At 38.7% G+C, this 17,262-nt stretch overlaps 1 long non-coding RNA gene across 1 annotated transcript; it reads left to right on the top strand.

The window, feature by feature from the left end:
• Positions 1 to 342: 342 nt before the first annotated feature.
• Positions 343 to 780, top strand: LOC107685797 (uncharacterized). The gene is made up of 2 exons (XR_001633985.1): positions 343 to 429; positions 709 to 780. It is a non-coding gene; the product is annotated as an uncharacterized LOC107685797 (long non-coding RNA).
• The last annotated feature ends 16,482 nt before the right edge of the window (positions 781 to 17,262 follow it).

Here is a 17,262-nt window from a genome sequence, read left to right as displayed (position 1 = left end):
GAGAACTAACCAGTGCTGAAACGGGGGGGTTTCATGACCCTTTAAATGTGTTATCATGCTGATATCTGAAGAAAAACGGTACTCTTTGTGTGATACAGAGTAACAAAACTTTTGAACGTTTATGATTTATTGTTGTATCTTATTATTTGAAGATTAACCAGCTCAGCAATGCTAATGTATTAGCTAGCAAAGAGCCATTACATCAAAGTTATCAACGGCAAGTGTTAAATATACAGTGTTTTACACCACAGTTTGTCAGTGGGAAAATAAAAACATATATATATATATATATATATATATATATAATTTTTTTTGTGTGCTTTTCTCAGTTGGAGACAGACAAACAAGTCCGGTGATTTTTGTCTTTTAAACCAGAAAGACGGCTGACAGATCTAACCGACACTCGCGCCACAGAAACTAATTTAACAGGTAACGTTAGACAAACCCGCCCATTCACTATATTACAATAACTTTTAACTTTTTCTTAATCGTTATTTATGATCCGCTTCGTCAGTTTCATCTAGCATATCCATGTGATGCTAATTAAGTTTACTAATGCAGCCGAAGCCACGGTAAACAAAGCGGCTCGAGGAGCATTTATGATGGCTGTTTTGCTAACGTTATTTACCATTTCAGACTGATATTTGCGCCTTGCGTTTTTTATTTGAAACTCATACTTGCATATGTTTTTGAAATCACTGTTTTCAGAGCAAAGGCAGCGTGGAGTGCTGGGATGTCAAAGGCAACAAGATGGCTGCAATACTACGGGCCTAAAGTGAAGTAAGTAGAATTCACATTGATTTAATTGATGGGTTTTAGTGTTATGCGAGATGTAAACCATCACTTTCTGAACGTTTTTTGAAGTATATTTTTTCATTTTTGGATTAATTGCTATTTTTGCAAATGTAGCAGCACAAATGTGTCTTCTGAAGCAGTAGAATATTTTGGAATGAAATTTAAATCTGAACATTTATCAACTCATGCATACACAGCCTAGACAAATACTGGTTCTTTCACACCACACGAATTACATAATGATATCCACCATTTCACACTATTAGGGGAAGTCGTGGCCTAATGGTTAGAGAGTCGGACTTGTAACCCAAAGGTTGCGAGTTCGAGTCTCAGGTCCGGCAGGAATTGTAGGTGGGGGGAGTGAATGTACAGCGCTCTCTCCCACCTTCAATACCACGACTGAGGTGCCCTTGAGCAAGGTACCGAACCCCCCACTGCTCCGGGTGTGTGTGTGTTCACTGCTGTGTGTGTGCACTTAGGATGAGATAAATGCAGAGCACTAATTCCTAGTATGGGTCACCATACTTGGCCACATGTCACATTTTATTTTTTTCTTTTCTTTCTGATTCAGACTGTATTGGCAGAATGAATAACATATTACATTTCAGTTTGCTTTTGATTCAGCGTCAGAAGAATACGAGTTGGGTCTTGAAAGTTCTAGTTAATAGAACTAGGCTTTCTTAATATGGATTACAAAAAAGGTCTTTTGGGTTATATTTCCACTTGTACTTATCTTAAAGTTGCTTTGAGTTTGTATAAAGGTTTGTATAAATAAAATTTAGATTTAGATTTAGATTTATTATTTATATTTGTGATGAGTGGGGGCGGGGCCGAGAGCTGTGGGAACGGAGCGAGGCCGGTGGAGTCATTGATAATAAACAACACCTGCACCACTCACCAGTCTCGAGTCCCACGGAGCAGCTCCGGAAGGATAAAAGGAGGAAATACGACAGTGAAAGACAAGAGAGGACAGGCCTGGATTTTATTTTGTGTTTTGTGAGGGGCAGTCGTCCGCGAGGGGCTGCGGCTTTACTTTCATTTTGTGTTTGTTTATTTTATTAAAGTGTTAAAATCTGATGTGTGAGCGGCCATCAGGCGCAAGTGTAAAAGAGCAATTCTTTATAGAATTGCAATATTTTTTGGACATGTATATTTTAAAATTGTTTTGTATTGTGTTGTATTGTTTTTGTTTTATTTTATTGTATTTATTTTACGTTCAGAATAAAGTCTAAAAAAAAATCAAAATCAAATTCAGCAAAAAAGTGAAGTTTGTGTGTTGCTAAATGTTTTTATTTATTTGTGTTTGTTTCTTTCAGCGTTCTTTTTATTTAAAAACATGGTTGGTGCATTTTATGTTTTGCAATGCTGAAACCATTTGAGGTTTAAATAAACACTGTTTGAATTGTTCATAATGTGTCTCTCTGTCTTTGAAGTTATGTATTTATTGTAATGACATTAAAAAGTGGATTCAGCATTGGGGGAAAATTAGCATATTTTTACTCAAAAATAATACATTTATAGTATATTGCTTGTGTGTTTCAAAGACACTCATAATTAATTTGTAATGTACTCGTAATACAAAAAAAGTACACTTTAATATCATTAATCAAGCATGTAAATAGGCATATACTTAAAGTGTACTAATTGTACTTGAAGTTGTTCCAATTTAGCATAGAAACGTACACTAAATACACTTAAAGTTATACTTTAGTATAATTTAATTACAACTAAAATACACTTAGTACAAAAATAGTTGTTCCAAAATAGCACACTTCAAGTTAACTAATCATTAACACACTTGAAGTATACTGACAATTAGTCTGGCTGCAAGTATACTTAGTATACTTTTTTTTCACTAGGGTATACTGCGATGATTATTTGCATCTCTCTTGTATGCACAAAATGAGTGGATCAAGGGCTGGCTCAACAATCTAAAATGGAGAAAAGAAAAATCACTCTGACCGCAAAGGCTTTGGCAAGCAAGATTGAGTCAATTCAGAAACAGCGTAAAGAGGAAGTAAACAAAGAGCCAGATATTGTCTCTCAAAGAGCTCATGAGGGATGATCAAAATGTTTCACAAGTTAAAGCACAGGTTGATGTTCTGCTGCAATTGTCTGAAAATGCCACTGCATTGCACAAATCTCTGATGCCTTTAATTCCATCTGATGAACAAGAAAGACAAAATGCATGGTTCGTAAGTTTAGGGATTCCTATCCATATATAGACACTGATATGCCCCTATCAGCCATCATGAGGTCTGAACTAAAATGCCTTATAACTTTTCCTTTTAGCAGATAAAGCATTTAATATGTGTGTAAGATATGTGAAGTTTAGTGTTGAATGAAAACTGGTGATAATTGCAAAGCATTGAAATGAGTGAAAAATGTGTTATTTTGAACCGTGTGTGTTGTACGACACTTTATAGAAGTATTAACAAACTCTTCACAGAGATATTTCCCCACATGATAAAGTGAAGCATCAGGTTAATGTATGCACGCTGCAACAAGTCGATTGGACCCCTGTGGGGGGACCAAAATCGGGCTTGCTTAAAAACCCAATGCACAAAGCTAGTGAGACTCCAGAACTCAAACACTTCAGTTGAAACTCCGCGACTGCCGAACTTCAAAGTCTAAAGCCAAGCAAAGGAACTCTCAGAAGAACTCCAAACATCACTCTCTGTGCCCAAGGCAACCGACTTTCGAAGCTCCTACGTCACCAGGCAACCAACCAATCACCACGGAGGGCTCTCCCCAAAGGATGCCATATCGACGTCATCTCAGCAACCAATCAATAGCCGGGACTCCCTCAGGCAATTGTAAACTATCAAATTTGAAATCAGTTCTAATCAGGTTGACTTCGCATCTTCAGATTCGAGTCCTCTCAAAACCTGAATTAATTAGTAATAATTAATTCCCTAAGAAAAGTAATCTGACATTACATAAGCATCACCGAATACAATCATGGATTTATTAATGATGCCAAAGCGTGGATTTCAGAAGTAAACAGGCCTTGTTTAGAGCTAACTCATGACATTGAGTGTCACCAGGAAGTTCTGTTAAGGGAAGAAAGTGGGATTCATGAGGATGTAAAAAGGGGACAACGGCAACCATCTTCTCAAAATGATGACCAGGATGACATATTGCCATGTGACAGTATATCAAACCTAAGCAGTAAAAAACAAGGTTCAAAATCAAATGTTTCCACTACTTCATCTGCACGTATTAAAGCAGAGGCTGAAACAGCGGCTCTGCTTGCCCGTCAAAGTTTGTTAAAGGAAAAACATTGTCTTGAGGAGCAGGAAGAGAAATTAAGACAACAAAAAGAAGAACTTCAGCTTAAGGCAGATATAGCCGCATCAATGGCAAAGGTGAATGTTTTAAGGACCTCTGGATCTGGTGTGCGGAGTGCTGCTTCTCATCGATCTGATGGCATGGAGTCATATTTTAAGAAAAAAGGAAAAGCAGTTGAATCTCTTAACCTTAATGCAGAGACTTTTGTTCCACAAAAACTTGGAAAGGATGAAAAGGGAAAACCAGCAACTGGAAATGCTGATTTACATTTTGGAAGGCTAAAACAGAAAAGGACAGACAATACCATTCATCTCCAGCAGAGGCCCTCGGAGCTCATGAGACAGAGCACAGTTCCAAATACTACTGCACCACCAGTCTCTCATCATAGAGATGCACATACACTCTTTTCCACGAATATTAACAGTGACCAGAACCACATGTTGTCTATAATGGGAAAACAGAATGAAATAACATCAATGCTAGTGCATCAGCAATGTCTTGTATCACTGCCTAAGAGAGATATCCAAATATTTGATGGTGACCCTCTACAGTACCATGCTTTCATGCGGTCTTTTGAACAAGTAATTGAGGGAAAGACTGACAATGCTGAAGATAGCCTGCATTTTTTGGAACAGTACACCAGGGGGCAACCACAGCAACTTGTTAAGAGCTGTCAACATGTAACTGATGGTTCAGGTTATGCAAAGGCAAAGACTTTACTGCATGAACACTTTGGAAACGAACATATGAGTGCATCTGCTTATTTGAATAAAGTTTCTTCATGGCCAACAATTAAGTCAGAAGATGGAAAGGCTTTACATGCATACGGTCTGTTCTTGCGTGGATGTTGCAATGCCATGGATCAGGTTCATAGCCTGTGTGAATTGAATACACCTACCAATATGATTGCTATAATTAAGAGATTACCCTACAAACTGAGAGACAAGTGGCGAACAGTGTCAAGTGACATCCAGGAAAGGCATCACCGGAGAGCTATGTTTGTTGATATTGTGACTTTTATGGAGCGCCAAGTGAAAATCATGACAGATCCTGTGTTTGGAAACCTACAGGATGCCCCAACGTTTGTGGCAATGAAAGAACGCAGCAGGATAAAATCCCCTCGCGTAAAGGCTAAAGGAAGTAGCTTTGCCACGGCTGCTACTACAGTTGATAAGACACTAACAGAACATAAGGTTAAAGATGGAAATTTACCTGAAAAGACTTGCCTGTACTGCAAAGGTGGACACGTTGGAGTTTTGTACTCTGTTGGAGAAGAGAGCTCAAAGTGAGAAGATAGATTTCCTAAAAAAGACTGGAGTTTGTTTTGGCTGTCTGTGTACTGGTCACATCAGTAAGGAGTGTAGGAAACGTCTCTCTTGCAAAGCATGTGGCTTAAGGCATCCTAGTATGCTTCACATCCACCACAAGGATAAGGGAGCAGATGTAGAGAAAGGCAAGAGTAACTCAGAGAGTGCAGTGGGCAGTTCTTTGGTTACAGTTCAAACCAGTGGTCTTACGGGGGCCAGTGAACAAGACTTTATGCTTGCCATTGTACCAGTAAAGGTAAAATCAAAGAGAGGTCAAAGGATAGTGGAGACCTATGCCTTTCTGGACCAGGGCAGTTCAGCATCCTTCTGCACAATGGGTTTGATGGATAGACTGAATCTCTCTGGGAGAAAAACAAAGATTCTTTTGTGCACCATGGGCCAAGAGAGAATTGTGGACAGTTGTATTGTGCCAGACGTGGAAGTGGCTGGATTGGACAGTGGCTGGTACTGTGAAATGCCAGATATCTTCACACAACGTGGGATGCCTGTGAATAAGAGTAACATCTCATGACCGGAAGATCTGCATAAATGGCCTCATTTGAAACATGTGTACTTGCCTGCGATAGATGCAGATGTGGAGCTTCTGATAGGCATGAACGTGCCCAGAGCTTTGGAACCACTTGAAGTCATTAGGAGTGTGGATGAAGGGCCGTATGCCATCAAGACAATGCTTGGTTGGACGGTGAATGGACCTCTTGGTGGAGGATGTTGTGATGGATCTGACGTGTATCAGTCTGCAGTTACCATCAACAGAATTTCTGCTATAACACTTGATGAACTCTGGAAACAACAGTTCAAGATAGACTTTCCAGAGTGCAGTCAGGAGGAACAGCCAGGACAAGGGAGGATTGTAGGTTCTTAGAAATGGTTAACAATACTGTGAAATTAGTCAATGGCTATTACAGTATTGCTTTACCTCTGAAGAACAGAAAGATAAGCATGCCTAACAACCGTAACATTGCAGAACAACGCACCCTTAACCTGAAGAGAAGGTTTATCAGAGATGCATTATTCCATAAAGATTACACTGCTTTCATGAATAACCTTATATCCAGTAGCTATGCAGAGAGAGTGCTAACCACTGATCTGGCACGCAGTGACGGAAAGGTTTGGTATATCCCACACCATGGGGTATACCATCCAAAGAAAGGGAAGATCCGAGTTGTCTTTGATTGTGCAGCATCATTTCAAAGCACATCACTCAACGCACAACTCCTGAGTTGGTCCTGATTTGTCTAGTACGTTGATTCGAGTCCTGACCAGGTTCAGGAAAGAGCCTGTGGTTCTGATGTCTGACATTGAGGCAATGTTTCATCAAGTCCAGGTTCCAGAGGAGGATGTGGACCTATTGAGATTTCTTTGGTGGTCCAGTGGAGACTTCACTCAGTTTATGGAGGATTACAGGATGGTTGTCCATTTGTTTGGGGCAACGTCTTCTCCAAGTTGCGCTAATTTTGCTCTACGAAGGTGCACAGAAGACAAAAAAGACTTCTTCAGCCAACAAGTGTTTGAGACTATTATGTACAGTTTCTATGTGGATGACTGCCTTGCTTCTGTAGCCTCGGAACAGGAAGCTATATCCCTCTATAAAGACCTTAAAACCATCTGTGCCAAGGGCGGCTTTCATTTAACAAAATGGATAAGCAATAATCGCAGTGTGTTGGCCTCAATACCTGAGGAGGAGAGAGCGAAGGAAGTTAAAGACCTGGATCTGGACCACGACTCATTACCTGTTGAAAGAGCATTGGGAGTGCGTTGGTGTGTCCAGTCCGACACCTTTAAGTTCAGCATAAACATTCAGGAGAGACCATTAACCCGCAGAGGGATCCTTTCAACTGTCAGCTCTTTCTATGACCCTCTGGGGATCCTAGCTCCTGTGGGTTTTACAGCTAAAAGGATTCTTCAGGATCTGTGTCGGAACCGGCTAGGATGGGATGACGCCATATCAGCAGCGGTTGCTCGGGAGTGGATAGATTGGATGAAGGAACTACATCAGTTGGAAGGTTTCAGCATCGGACGATGTTTAAAACCTCTGAACTTTGGCGAGGCAGCCACTGCTCAGTTGCATCATTTTGCAGATGCAAGTGAGGAAGGATATGGTACTGTTACCTATCTGCTGCTGCGCAATGAACACTCTCAGATGCACAGCACCTTCATAATGGGAAAATCTAGGGTGGTACCTTTAAAGCCTGTTACTATCCCACGTATGGAGTTAACAGCTGCTGTTGTAGCAGCTCATATGGACAAACTGTGGAGAAAGGAGCTAAGACTAGAGCTCCAAGACTCTGTTTTCTGGACAGACAGTACCTGGGTATTAAAGTACATTAAGAATGAGACTTCAAGATTTCGAGTCTTTGTAGCAAACAGGGTCTCAGAAGTTCTTAAGGTTTCTGACGCATCTCAATGGAGATTTGTGAGCACTGTACACAATCCTGCAGACCTTGCCTCTAGAGGTGTGAGGGCAGAGCTATTCCTAAACAACAAATCTTGGATATTTGGTCCCTCATTTCTCTTGCAATCAGAAGAAGACTGGCCTGTTAACCCAGTTGAATGGCTACAACTACCATCTGGAGACCCAGAGGTCAAGGTATCAGCTGCAATTGAAGTTTATTCAATAGGGGATGAAAATGATGCCGTGACTTGTTTGATCAACTGCACCTCATCCTGGATACGTCTAATAAGAGTGATGGGTCGGATCCTAAGATTTAAAGCTTTGCTTTTGAATCTTATGAAAATGAAGGAGTTCACTGCACATCTTACTGAGTCTGTGTCAGATGTAACTCAACAGGAAGCTGCTCTCACCAAGGACAGGTGTGATTTCAAGAACAAGCTCTATAGTGGTTATCTCTCATTGGGAGAGATTAGAGAAGCTGAAATTGAAATAATCATGTTCTGTCAGAGAAGAAGGTTCTCAGAAGAGTTCTCCTGCCTGCAAAAGGGAGAAGGTGTGAAAATAAACAGCCATTTATATAAGCTCAATCCAATACTAGAAGATGGTGGGTTAAGAGTTGGAGGACGGCTAAGTAAGGCTGCTATGCCTGAAGAATCAAAACATCCTGCCATATTAGCTAAAGACCTTCATATCAGTGACCTCATCTTACAACATATTCATCGAGAGGTTGGCCATGGAGGTAGAAATCATATGTTGTCAAGATTACGCCAGAGATATTGGATCCCTGGTGTTAGTGGTTCTATAAGGAAGGTCTTGGCAAGATGTGTGGTGTGTCTGCGGCTACAGGGAGCTGCAGGTCAACAACAGATGGCAGACTTGCCTGAGGATAGAGTTTCTTCAGAAGAACCTCCCTTCAGTCATGTTGGAGTCGACTACTTTGGCCCGTTTGAAGTCAAACGTGGGAGGAGTCTTGTAAAAAGATATGGAGTTATCTTCATTTGTTTGGCAATAAGAGCAGTGCACATTGAAGTTGATTCATCCCTGGACACAGATTCTTACATTAATGCATTTTGACGCTTCATCGCAAGGCGAGGACAGGTCAAAGAGTTGCGGTCAGACATTGGAACCAACTTTGTCGGCGCAGAGCGCGAGTTGAGACGAGCCACTGAAGGATGGAACTTGGAACAGATCAATGATGCACTCTCGTTAAAGGGAATTAAATGGACCTTCAACCCTCCCATTGGATCACATCATGGAGGAGTATGGGAGAGGTTGATTCGTTCTGTCAGAAAGGTCCTTAATTCTACTTTGAGGACACAAAGTCTGGAAGAGGAAGCACTCTGCACAGTGCTCTGTGAAGTGGAATCAATTCTTAACGGTAGACCCATCACTAAGGAATCCACAGATCCAAACGACTTGGAAGCATTAACTCCAAATCACCTTCTGCTTCTTAAAACTAAACCATTTTTACCTCCTGGGCTGTTTCAGAAAGAGGACATGTATGCACGGCGAAGATGGAAGCAAGTCCAGTACATGGCTGACTTATTTTGGAAAAGGTGGACTAAGGAGTACTTACCACAATTGCAAGAACGACAGAAATGGACAAAGATCATGCACAATTTAATTCCTGGAGACATCATACTTGTAGTGGATGAATCTGTGCCCCGCAACTCCTGGATCACTGGAAAGATAACCGAAGTGGTTCCAGACAAAAGAGGACTTGTGAGACAAGTCTGGATCAAGACCCAAACCAACCGTATATGCAGGCCTGTAACCAAGATCTGCCTTTTGCAGGAGTCAGCTGAATCCTGATTGCGGTACTTGGATATGATCTTTTGACTGAATTGACTGGACTATTTTTTGACTTTTTTCTTTAAAGAGAAAACAGAACATTGGATCACCTTTTTTATGATGGACTATAATTAATTTTTGTTGTTGTTGTTGTCTATTCCCCTGCATGTGTAATGTATATCTAATTATTACTGTGTATTAACTGTAATAATTAGGGGCCGGAATGTAAGAGCCAGGTATAGTTCTATTATTTTTTACACATTTTTTGTGTTAATTGCGGTACCTGGTGGTGTCGGAAGTAGTAAGAATTTATCATCTGTTCACCTGTGTGTTTGGGTAAGAGGGAGTGATGGAGTCTTATTTTTTGCTGACTGCTAAAGAGCCTTTTACACTGTTTAATGCCGTTTATCATGACTTTTGGACACCATTTCGAATGCCAGTGAAACAATTATGGAATGTATTGGACGCACAACCTTGTTTGTTTCTCATGCAAATAAATCTAAAAAAACGCAATCTTTGGATCCATGATCATTATCAGCAAGCGCGTCAGACAAGTTAGTTTTCTCTATTCAGCCTCTCGGCGGCGAAATTCATGGTCTTACGATAGCCGCCTAATATACTTTATGTAATTTCAGTCCTTCTCTCCATATGAGAGTGGAATATTTAATGTAAATTTATATATCGAGATGAAAACATTAATTTTCTCACTCAAGGAAAAAGAGTTTGTACGCATGGGTCAGAGTTTGCGTGCAGGTGCGCAAATTTTCCCGTCAAGTTTGTTTTTATAAATCCCACCTTTTGCGCAGGAAGTGGCGTACGCCTCTTTCAGGGCTGTCTTTGTGCGTACGCAAGGGTTATAAATGAGGCCCCAGTGGTCTCATTTATAAAGCTCTCCGTAGATTTCATCCTAAAAATGTACGTATGCACAAAAGTTTTCAGATTTATAAAACCATGCGTATGCCAGAATCTGCGCAAAAATCCCTTTATAAATCCCAGTCAGGGTAAGATTGTGCATACGTGCATCTCCACCCCGACTCCTCCCCGAAATCACCATATATGGAGCTTACAATGCCTAGTTTTACTATGCATAACCTCATCTGCATATCATTTCCATGCATATTCCCATCCACGTGACACCATATTTAACATCATTAAAGGTACAAGACATTAAGGAAAGATGAGATACGCACTATAAATGCCATTTGTGCCATACACAATTTTTATTGCTAAAAATCATCCAGTATCCTTGTTATGTTTTAGCCTAAATATATCAAAATCCATAAAAACAAAACGGTTTAAAATAGTTCTCAGATAAATATTTTAGAATAGAGTTGATCTCATTCTTTTCCACTGGCCGAATAGTATTTCAATTGTTTTAAACAATTCAAATCAAATTTAATTTATGCAGTTTTGCTGATAAGGTGAATATATTTAAGCTATTTTGAGTGGAAACAAACAGACCTATTTATTGCAATGTAAAATTGTCTGACTCGGCGCATCAGTAACAAAGTATTTTAAAAAGGAAACATATAAATCTTAACGTTTTCTTCAAGCTGTAGCCTTCAAATACAGCGGTACTTTTCATAATGTTGTAGAGATGACTTCACACGACATCAACACCTCTGTGCAGCTGCGGTTAACAGTAAGATATTATCATTGGACCTATTCAAACTGGATAATGGACAGATACAACGCCTAGTTTTACTATGCATAACCTCATCTGCATATCATTTCCATGCATATTCCCATCCACGTGACACCATATTTAACATCATTAAAGGTACAAGACATTAAGGAAAGATGAGATACGCACTATAAATGCCATTTGTGCCATACACAATTTTTACTCCTCCCCGAAATCACCATATATGGAGCTTACAATGCCTAGTTTTACTATGCATAACCTCATCTGCATATCATTTCCATGCATATTCCCATCCACGTGACACCATATTTAACATCATTAAAGGTACAAGACATTAAGGAAAGATGAGATACGCACTATAAATGCCATTTGTGCCATACACTATTTTTATTGCTAAAAATCATCCAGTATCCTTGTTATGTTTTAGCATAAATATATCAAAATACATAAAAACAAAACGGTTTAAAATAGTTCTCAGATAATTATTTTAGAATAGAGTTGATCTCATTCTTTTCCACTGGCCGAATAGTATTTCAATTGTTTTAAACAATTCAAATCAAATTTAATTTATGCAGTTTTGCTAATACGATGAACATCTTTTACCTATTTTTAGCCTATATTTATTACAGTGTAAATAGAATTGTCTGACTCGGCACGTCACTGACAAATTAGCCTATTTTAAAAAGAAAACATGCAAATTGCCATTTTCTTCAAGTTGTATCCTTCAAATACAGTGGTATGTTCCATAATGTTGTGGAGATGCCTTCACAGGGCATCAACACCTCCGTGCAGCTGCGGTTGTACAGTAAGCTATTATCATTGGTCCTATTCAAACCGGACAATAGACCGTTCGACCACTGAATCCAGCAGTGTCTGCCATAATATCGAAGTAAGTGCGCATCATTGATCGTTGTTCTCACTAAAAATATTTTCTCATAACATGACATCTGCAGTTTAGTTTAAATATGAATTATTGTGCACCTATAGCTATAGCACTCCTTGCTGTCATTAAAACAGCATGCCACAGGAAAAGTGATCAAGCGCATCCAGTCTGCATAAAAGCACACACCTCAGACACCCTCACTGTCCGGTCTCGTATACACGTAGAGGACTCAGTGACTTTGCTGCTACTGCCATTTGAATACTTCCTGCATTACTTACCTCCTGTGTTCCTCCTAGTGTCTCCTCGTCTCCCTCCTAGTTCACGGATCGCTGAGGTGTGTGCTCCTCCTGCCTGCATTCCAGCTCCTGTAAAGCCAAAGACCCGGATTACCCCACTCATCATATCCTTCGAACTATTCCCTCACCATCACATCCTCTGAACCCTACCCCAGTACTCTCTGTGACCAAATAAACCTATTTTATATATACTAATCTGTTGCGTCAGACCTCTTCCGTTACACCACTAAATATGTCTAAATTCATATAATTTTTGTTCAACTTCTGCGTAATGACTTTACGTAATTTCAATGCTTATCTCCATTAATGAGAGTGGACTATTTAATGTAAATGAGTATATCGAAATGAAAACAGATTTTAAAATCGTTGTTTACTTCATTACTTTTCTCACTCCAGGAAAAACGCATGGTCTAGAATGTCCGTACTATGCGTACATATTTACGCCAAGTTTGTTTTCTCTAAATCCCGATATGTGCGAGGAAAATTGCGTGCGCAAATCCTATGCCCATTTTGTGCATGCGCAACGTTTATAAATGAGACCCCAGAACTGTATGCTATCTTACATTGCATGCAGTTGCTTAGTGATGATGGAAGGCAACGACTCACTGTAATATAGCCTATTAGAATGCAGTTAGAATGTGCCTAAAATTCAAGATAAGTGGGCAAAAAATGGCCAAAGCAAAAGTGCCATTTTCGTGAATATCTGCTCTATTGCAAATGTGATATTGAATTTATACAACAGTTCAATAAACAAAAAACAAACAAAAAAAAGTTACATTTTAAACACAATACTGTCAATATTGTCTGTTTTTGTTCTAGTTCTCCAAAGAAAATAGTTCCAAAAAATCCACAGTGAAACTGTTGTGCATCTCTGAGCAACACAAAGCGGTGTTTTGTCACTGAATAAATCCGTGTTTTTAACAAATCTAGTGAGTGGCTTTAGTTTAATATTTAGAGTATCATTTCATGTTTTATTACTTTCATAATTTAATATTACAATTTTTAAAACTCATTATTTATGCAATTCTAAGTGCAGTGTATACAGTCTCTGGAAATCAATATTATATATATATATATATATATATATAATGATTTAATTTGATTTGGAACAGCCCCATAGTGTCTTACTATTCTAATTTAAATTATTGATTAAAATGTAAGAATTTCACAAAATATCATGCATACATCAAATAAGGTGAGAAAGAATGGCCTTATAAATGTAAAAATGCCCTTTTAAAGGGCTCATATGATGTTGCTAAAAATAACATTATTTCGCTATCCAGTGCGTTGTGATTGGCCAAATACCTCAAGCGTATGACGGAAATGTCCCCTTACCATACTGTGATGCCGTGTCAGGTCGGAGCGACGAGACAAAAACATTAAAACCCATGCTGGCTGTCTGTTGCAGTCTTAACAACCTGGAGCTTAACACGCTCAAAACTGTGGAGATGATCGTGGACTTCAGGAGAAACCCCCCTGCACACCCCCACTCACCATCATGGACAGCACTGTAACGACAATGGAGTCATTCAAGTTCCTGGGTGTCACTATCTCTCAGGACCTAAAGTGGGACACTCACATTGACTCCCATTGGTACAACTCTCCCTTCTCTCCAAGAACTGTACTCATCCAGAGTGAGCAAAAGGGCTGGCAATATCACTCTGGACCCCTCACATCCAGCACACTCCCTCTTTGAACTGTTGCCATCTGGTCGACGCTACAGAGCACTGAGCACCAGAACGACCAGGCACAGGAACAGTTTCTTCCCTCAGGCCATCCATCTCATGAACACTTGACAATAACTGTGGATCACACAACACTATTTATACACTTACACACTTATTTATCTAACACACATACTTAGTCAACATTTCAATTTTGCACTAATATACCTGTACATACAAAACTATCTATTGTAATATACCTGTACATACAATTGTCAATTTGTATATTGTATTCCTTATTTACTTGTTCTATATTTTATTTTTTATTTATTTATTTATATGTATATTTTTAAACAAATTCCTCATATGTGTAAACATACCTGGCAATAAAGCTCATTCTGATTCTGATTTAATGCATTTGTCCACCCTGTCATGCCAAGGTCCACCCTGTCATCTTGTTGTCCACCCTGTCATCTTCATCTTTGATGAAAATAAACAAATTATTTAAACAAGTTAGCAAAACCTTTTGTGTGATTTCTTTATAAATAAATGAGGGCCAGTTAGTATTGATTGAAAGTTTGACCAGATGTCTTTGTCATTTGATTTTATTTAGAAAAGAAAGTGCAACCTTTGCATATTTTATAGGGATGCAAATATGTTGCAGTATTTGCAATTTTTCAAAAGACTTTTCCCACTGGGTAAAATGTATTGTTGAGAGAGGGACAAAATATCTTTCTGAAAATCTACATTTTATAATTACTATGTAATGAAAATGTATATACTCTACTTTGAATTTGTCCATGACAGGGTGGACATATTTTGTGGTTTACTCGAAAATTGTCTGCTTGCAGTTATTTTATAAAAAGTGCTGGAGCTTGACCAATATGCATTTCTAACATCCTACAGCCTCCTTAATACAACAAATATGATCTTCTTTGAATTTGTCCATAACAGGGTGGACACATTTTGTGGTTTACTCGAAAATGGTCTGCTTGCAGTTATTTTATAAAAAGTGCTGGAGCTTGACCAATATGCATTTCTAACAGCCTACAGTCTCCTTACAACAAATATGAAGTTTAATAGAAAATCTCATATTTTTATTTTGGAAATTGTGAAGTCTCAAAGACACTTTATAGTGATATTGACCCTCCACGTGCAGTTAGAGATTGCATCGCAATTGGCTTAGAGGCCAATCGTCCACAGAATCCAAATCAAGAGTGCATTTCTCCCAGCCTTCATCTTTCCACTTTTACGAGACTACGAACCATACACTTAACAAACCACTTAACGTTAGACTAACAAACAAACCGCAAACACAGTATACTGAAACGCAGTGTCCCACTGAGCAGTGCACCGGAACCATATCTAAAAAATGCTGCAGTAAAATGGTTTGATATGATGTGTGCATATAATCAGTGGTGTATAAAGTACCTGAAAGCCATACTCAAGTAAAAGTACAGACATCTTACCAGAAAATGACTTTGGTAGAAGTTGAAGTCACCATTTAGAATATTACTTGAGTAAAAGTCTTAAAGTATGTGATACTTATTGTACTTAAGCACGAAAAGTATTTTTTAAATCTTAAACGTACTTAAGTAGTGAAAGTAAAAGTACAAGTAAATGCAAAATGGAAAATTAGTGTATATATATATATATATATATATATATAAAATGTTCATCCACAGCTTGAGTAGCAAGATTGTGTTCAGTTTAAACTGTTTTTATCCATTTTGTATTTTTGGGTAAGAATAAGAAGCAATTAATCCGGTAGTGTCTTTCATTCCAACATGAGAAAACATTTCTAGAATCTGTATCTGAAATAGCATTTAGATGTATTTACACAGTTTAATGTAGCTCAGAGGGGACGTGCATTTAACCTGCAGTTACAGATGGATAAATGTTTTGTTTTTAACATAAATCATTGAATACTGTTATTTGAAATTATTTTAAAACATAAAAAATAGTCGAAATGTGAAATTAAAACCGGCAGTAGGTGACAGCAAGTGACTGTTAATGAGTGAGTCATTGAGATTCAACCGTTTAATTCAAACGGCTGATTCATTCAGGAACAAAGTATCTGACTGTGTTAATGGGTGAATCACTGAATCATTTATTCAACTGATTCGTTCAAAAAGCTGAATCATTCAATAAGTAAACACCATTGCTCAGAGAAGCAAAACAGTGCTGTGATCTTTGTTCGGAACAAAAACAGGCACCATTATGTCTAAAATGTAAGTCACTTATTGCTAACTTTACTGAACTTGTATAACATGATTATTACATTTGTTTTCATGCTAATATCTGCAGAAAAACGTTACTCTTTGTGTGATATAGATTAAGTTAACTATTTTAAATTATATAAATTTAAAAAGCATACAGAAGCATTTTTGCCGTCTACAATTTAGAATGCCTTGAATTTTGAGTTTTAATAGACTAATAAATCACGTGCGTGCACTCTGTGTGTGTGATTTGGTGATATACTTGATAATGTCAGATCGCACATCATTACAACAACACTTACCATATTATCGCAGAAGATACACTGTATATCTCACACCCAGTGGCGTACGGGACACCCCCGTCGCAGGACATTCTAAAAGGCAGTGATTCTAGACACTGCAAAAGACGCGAGACGTGAGTGCAAAGGTGGTGCAGTAGAGCGGGTTTAATGTTTTAAAACAACAACCTATTTGGGAAATTGGGAAAATCTATTTTTTCTCATATTTCACTTGTCATAAACACTATACTTCTAAGACAACCGCACCGTAATCTAAGTGGATATTTTATGCTTAAAGTGGCTTATGTAAGGAGCCCCACACATGACATGCAGGACAAAAAAATAGTTAAGTGTGCGCACAATATAATTCGTTCCCTCATTTTACTAAATTGTGCGCACAACTTACTAACTCGTTCCCTCCTTTTAAGTAAATTGTGTGCACGATATAATAATTGGTTTGTTGATTTTATTCAACTAAATCTTGGCCACGATTTAGTAATATCATGCGCACAATTTAGTAAAACGTGTGTGGTGGTTGAGCAAGCGAGAGAGAGAGAGAGAGAGAGAGAGAAAGAGAGAGCGCGAGAGAGCGAAAGAGAGAGCGTGAGAGAGCGAGAGAGAGAGCGCGAGAGAGCGAGAAAGAGAGAGCGCGAGAGAGAGAGAGAGAGAGAGAGAGAGAG

This window comes from Sinocyclocheilus anshuiensis, unplaced genomic scaffold (assembly GCF_001515605.1).
Source record: "Sinocyclocheilus anshuiensis isolate Anshui unplaced genomic scaffold, SAMN03320099.WGS_v1.1 scaffold1195, whole genome shotgun sequence".
Lineage (NCBI taxonomy): Eukaryota > Metazoa > Chordata > Actinopteri > Cypriniformes > Cyprinidae > Sinocyclocheilus > Sinocyclocheilus anshuiensis.
Note: the sequence above shows the minus strand (reverse complement) of the source record. Positions and strands in the feature narration are given on the sequence as shown.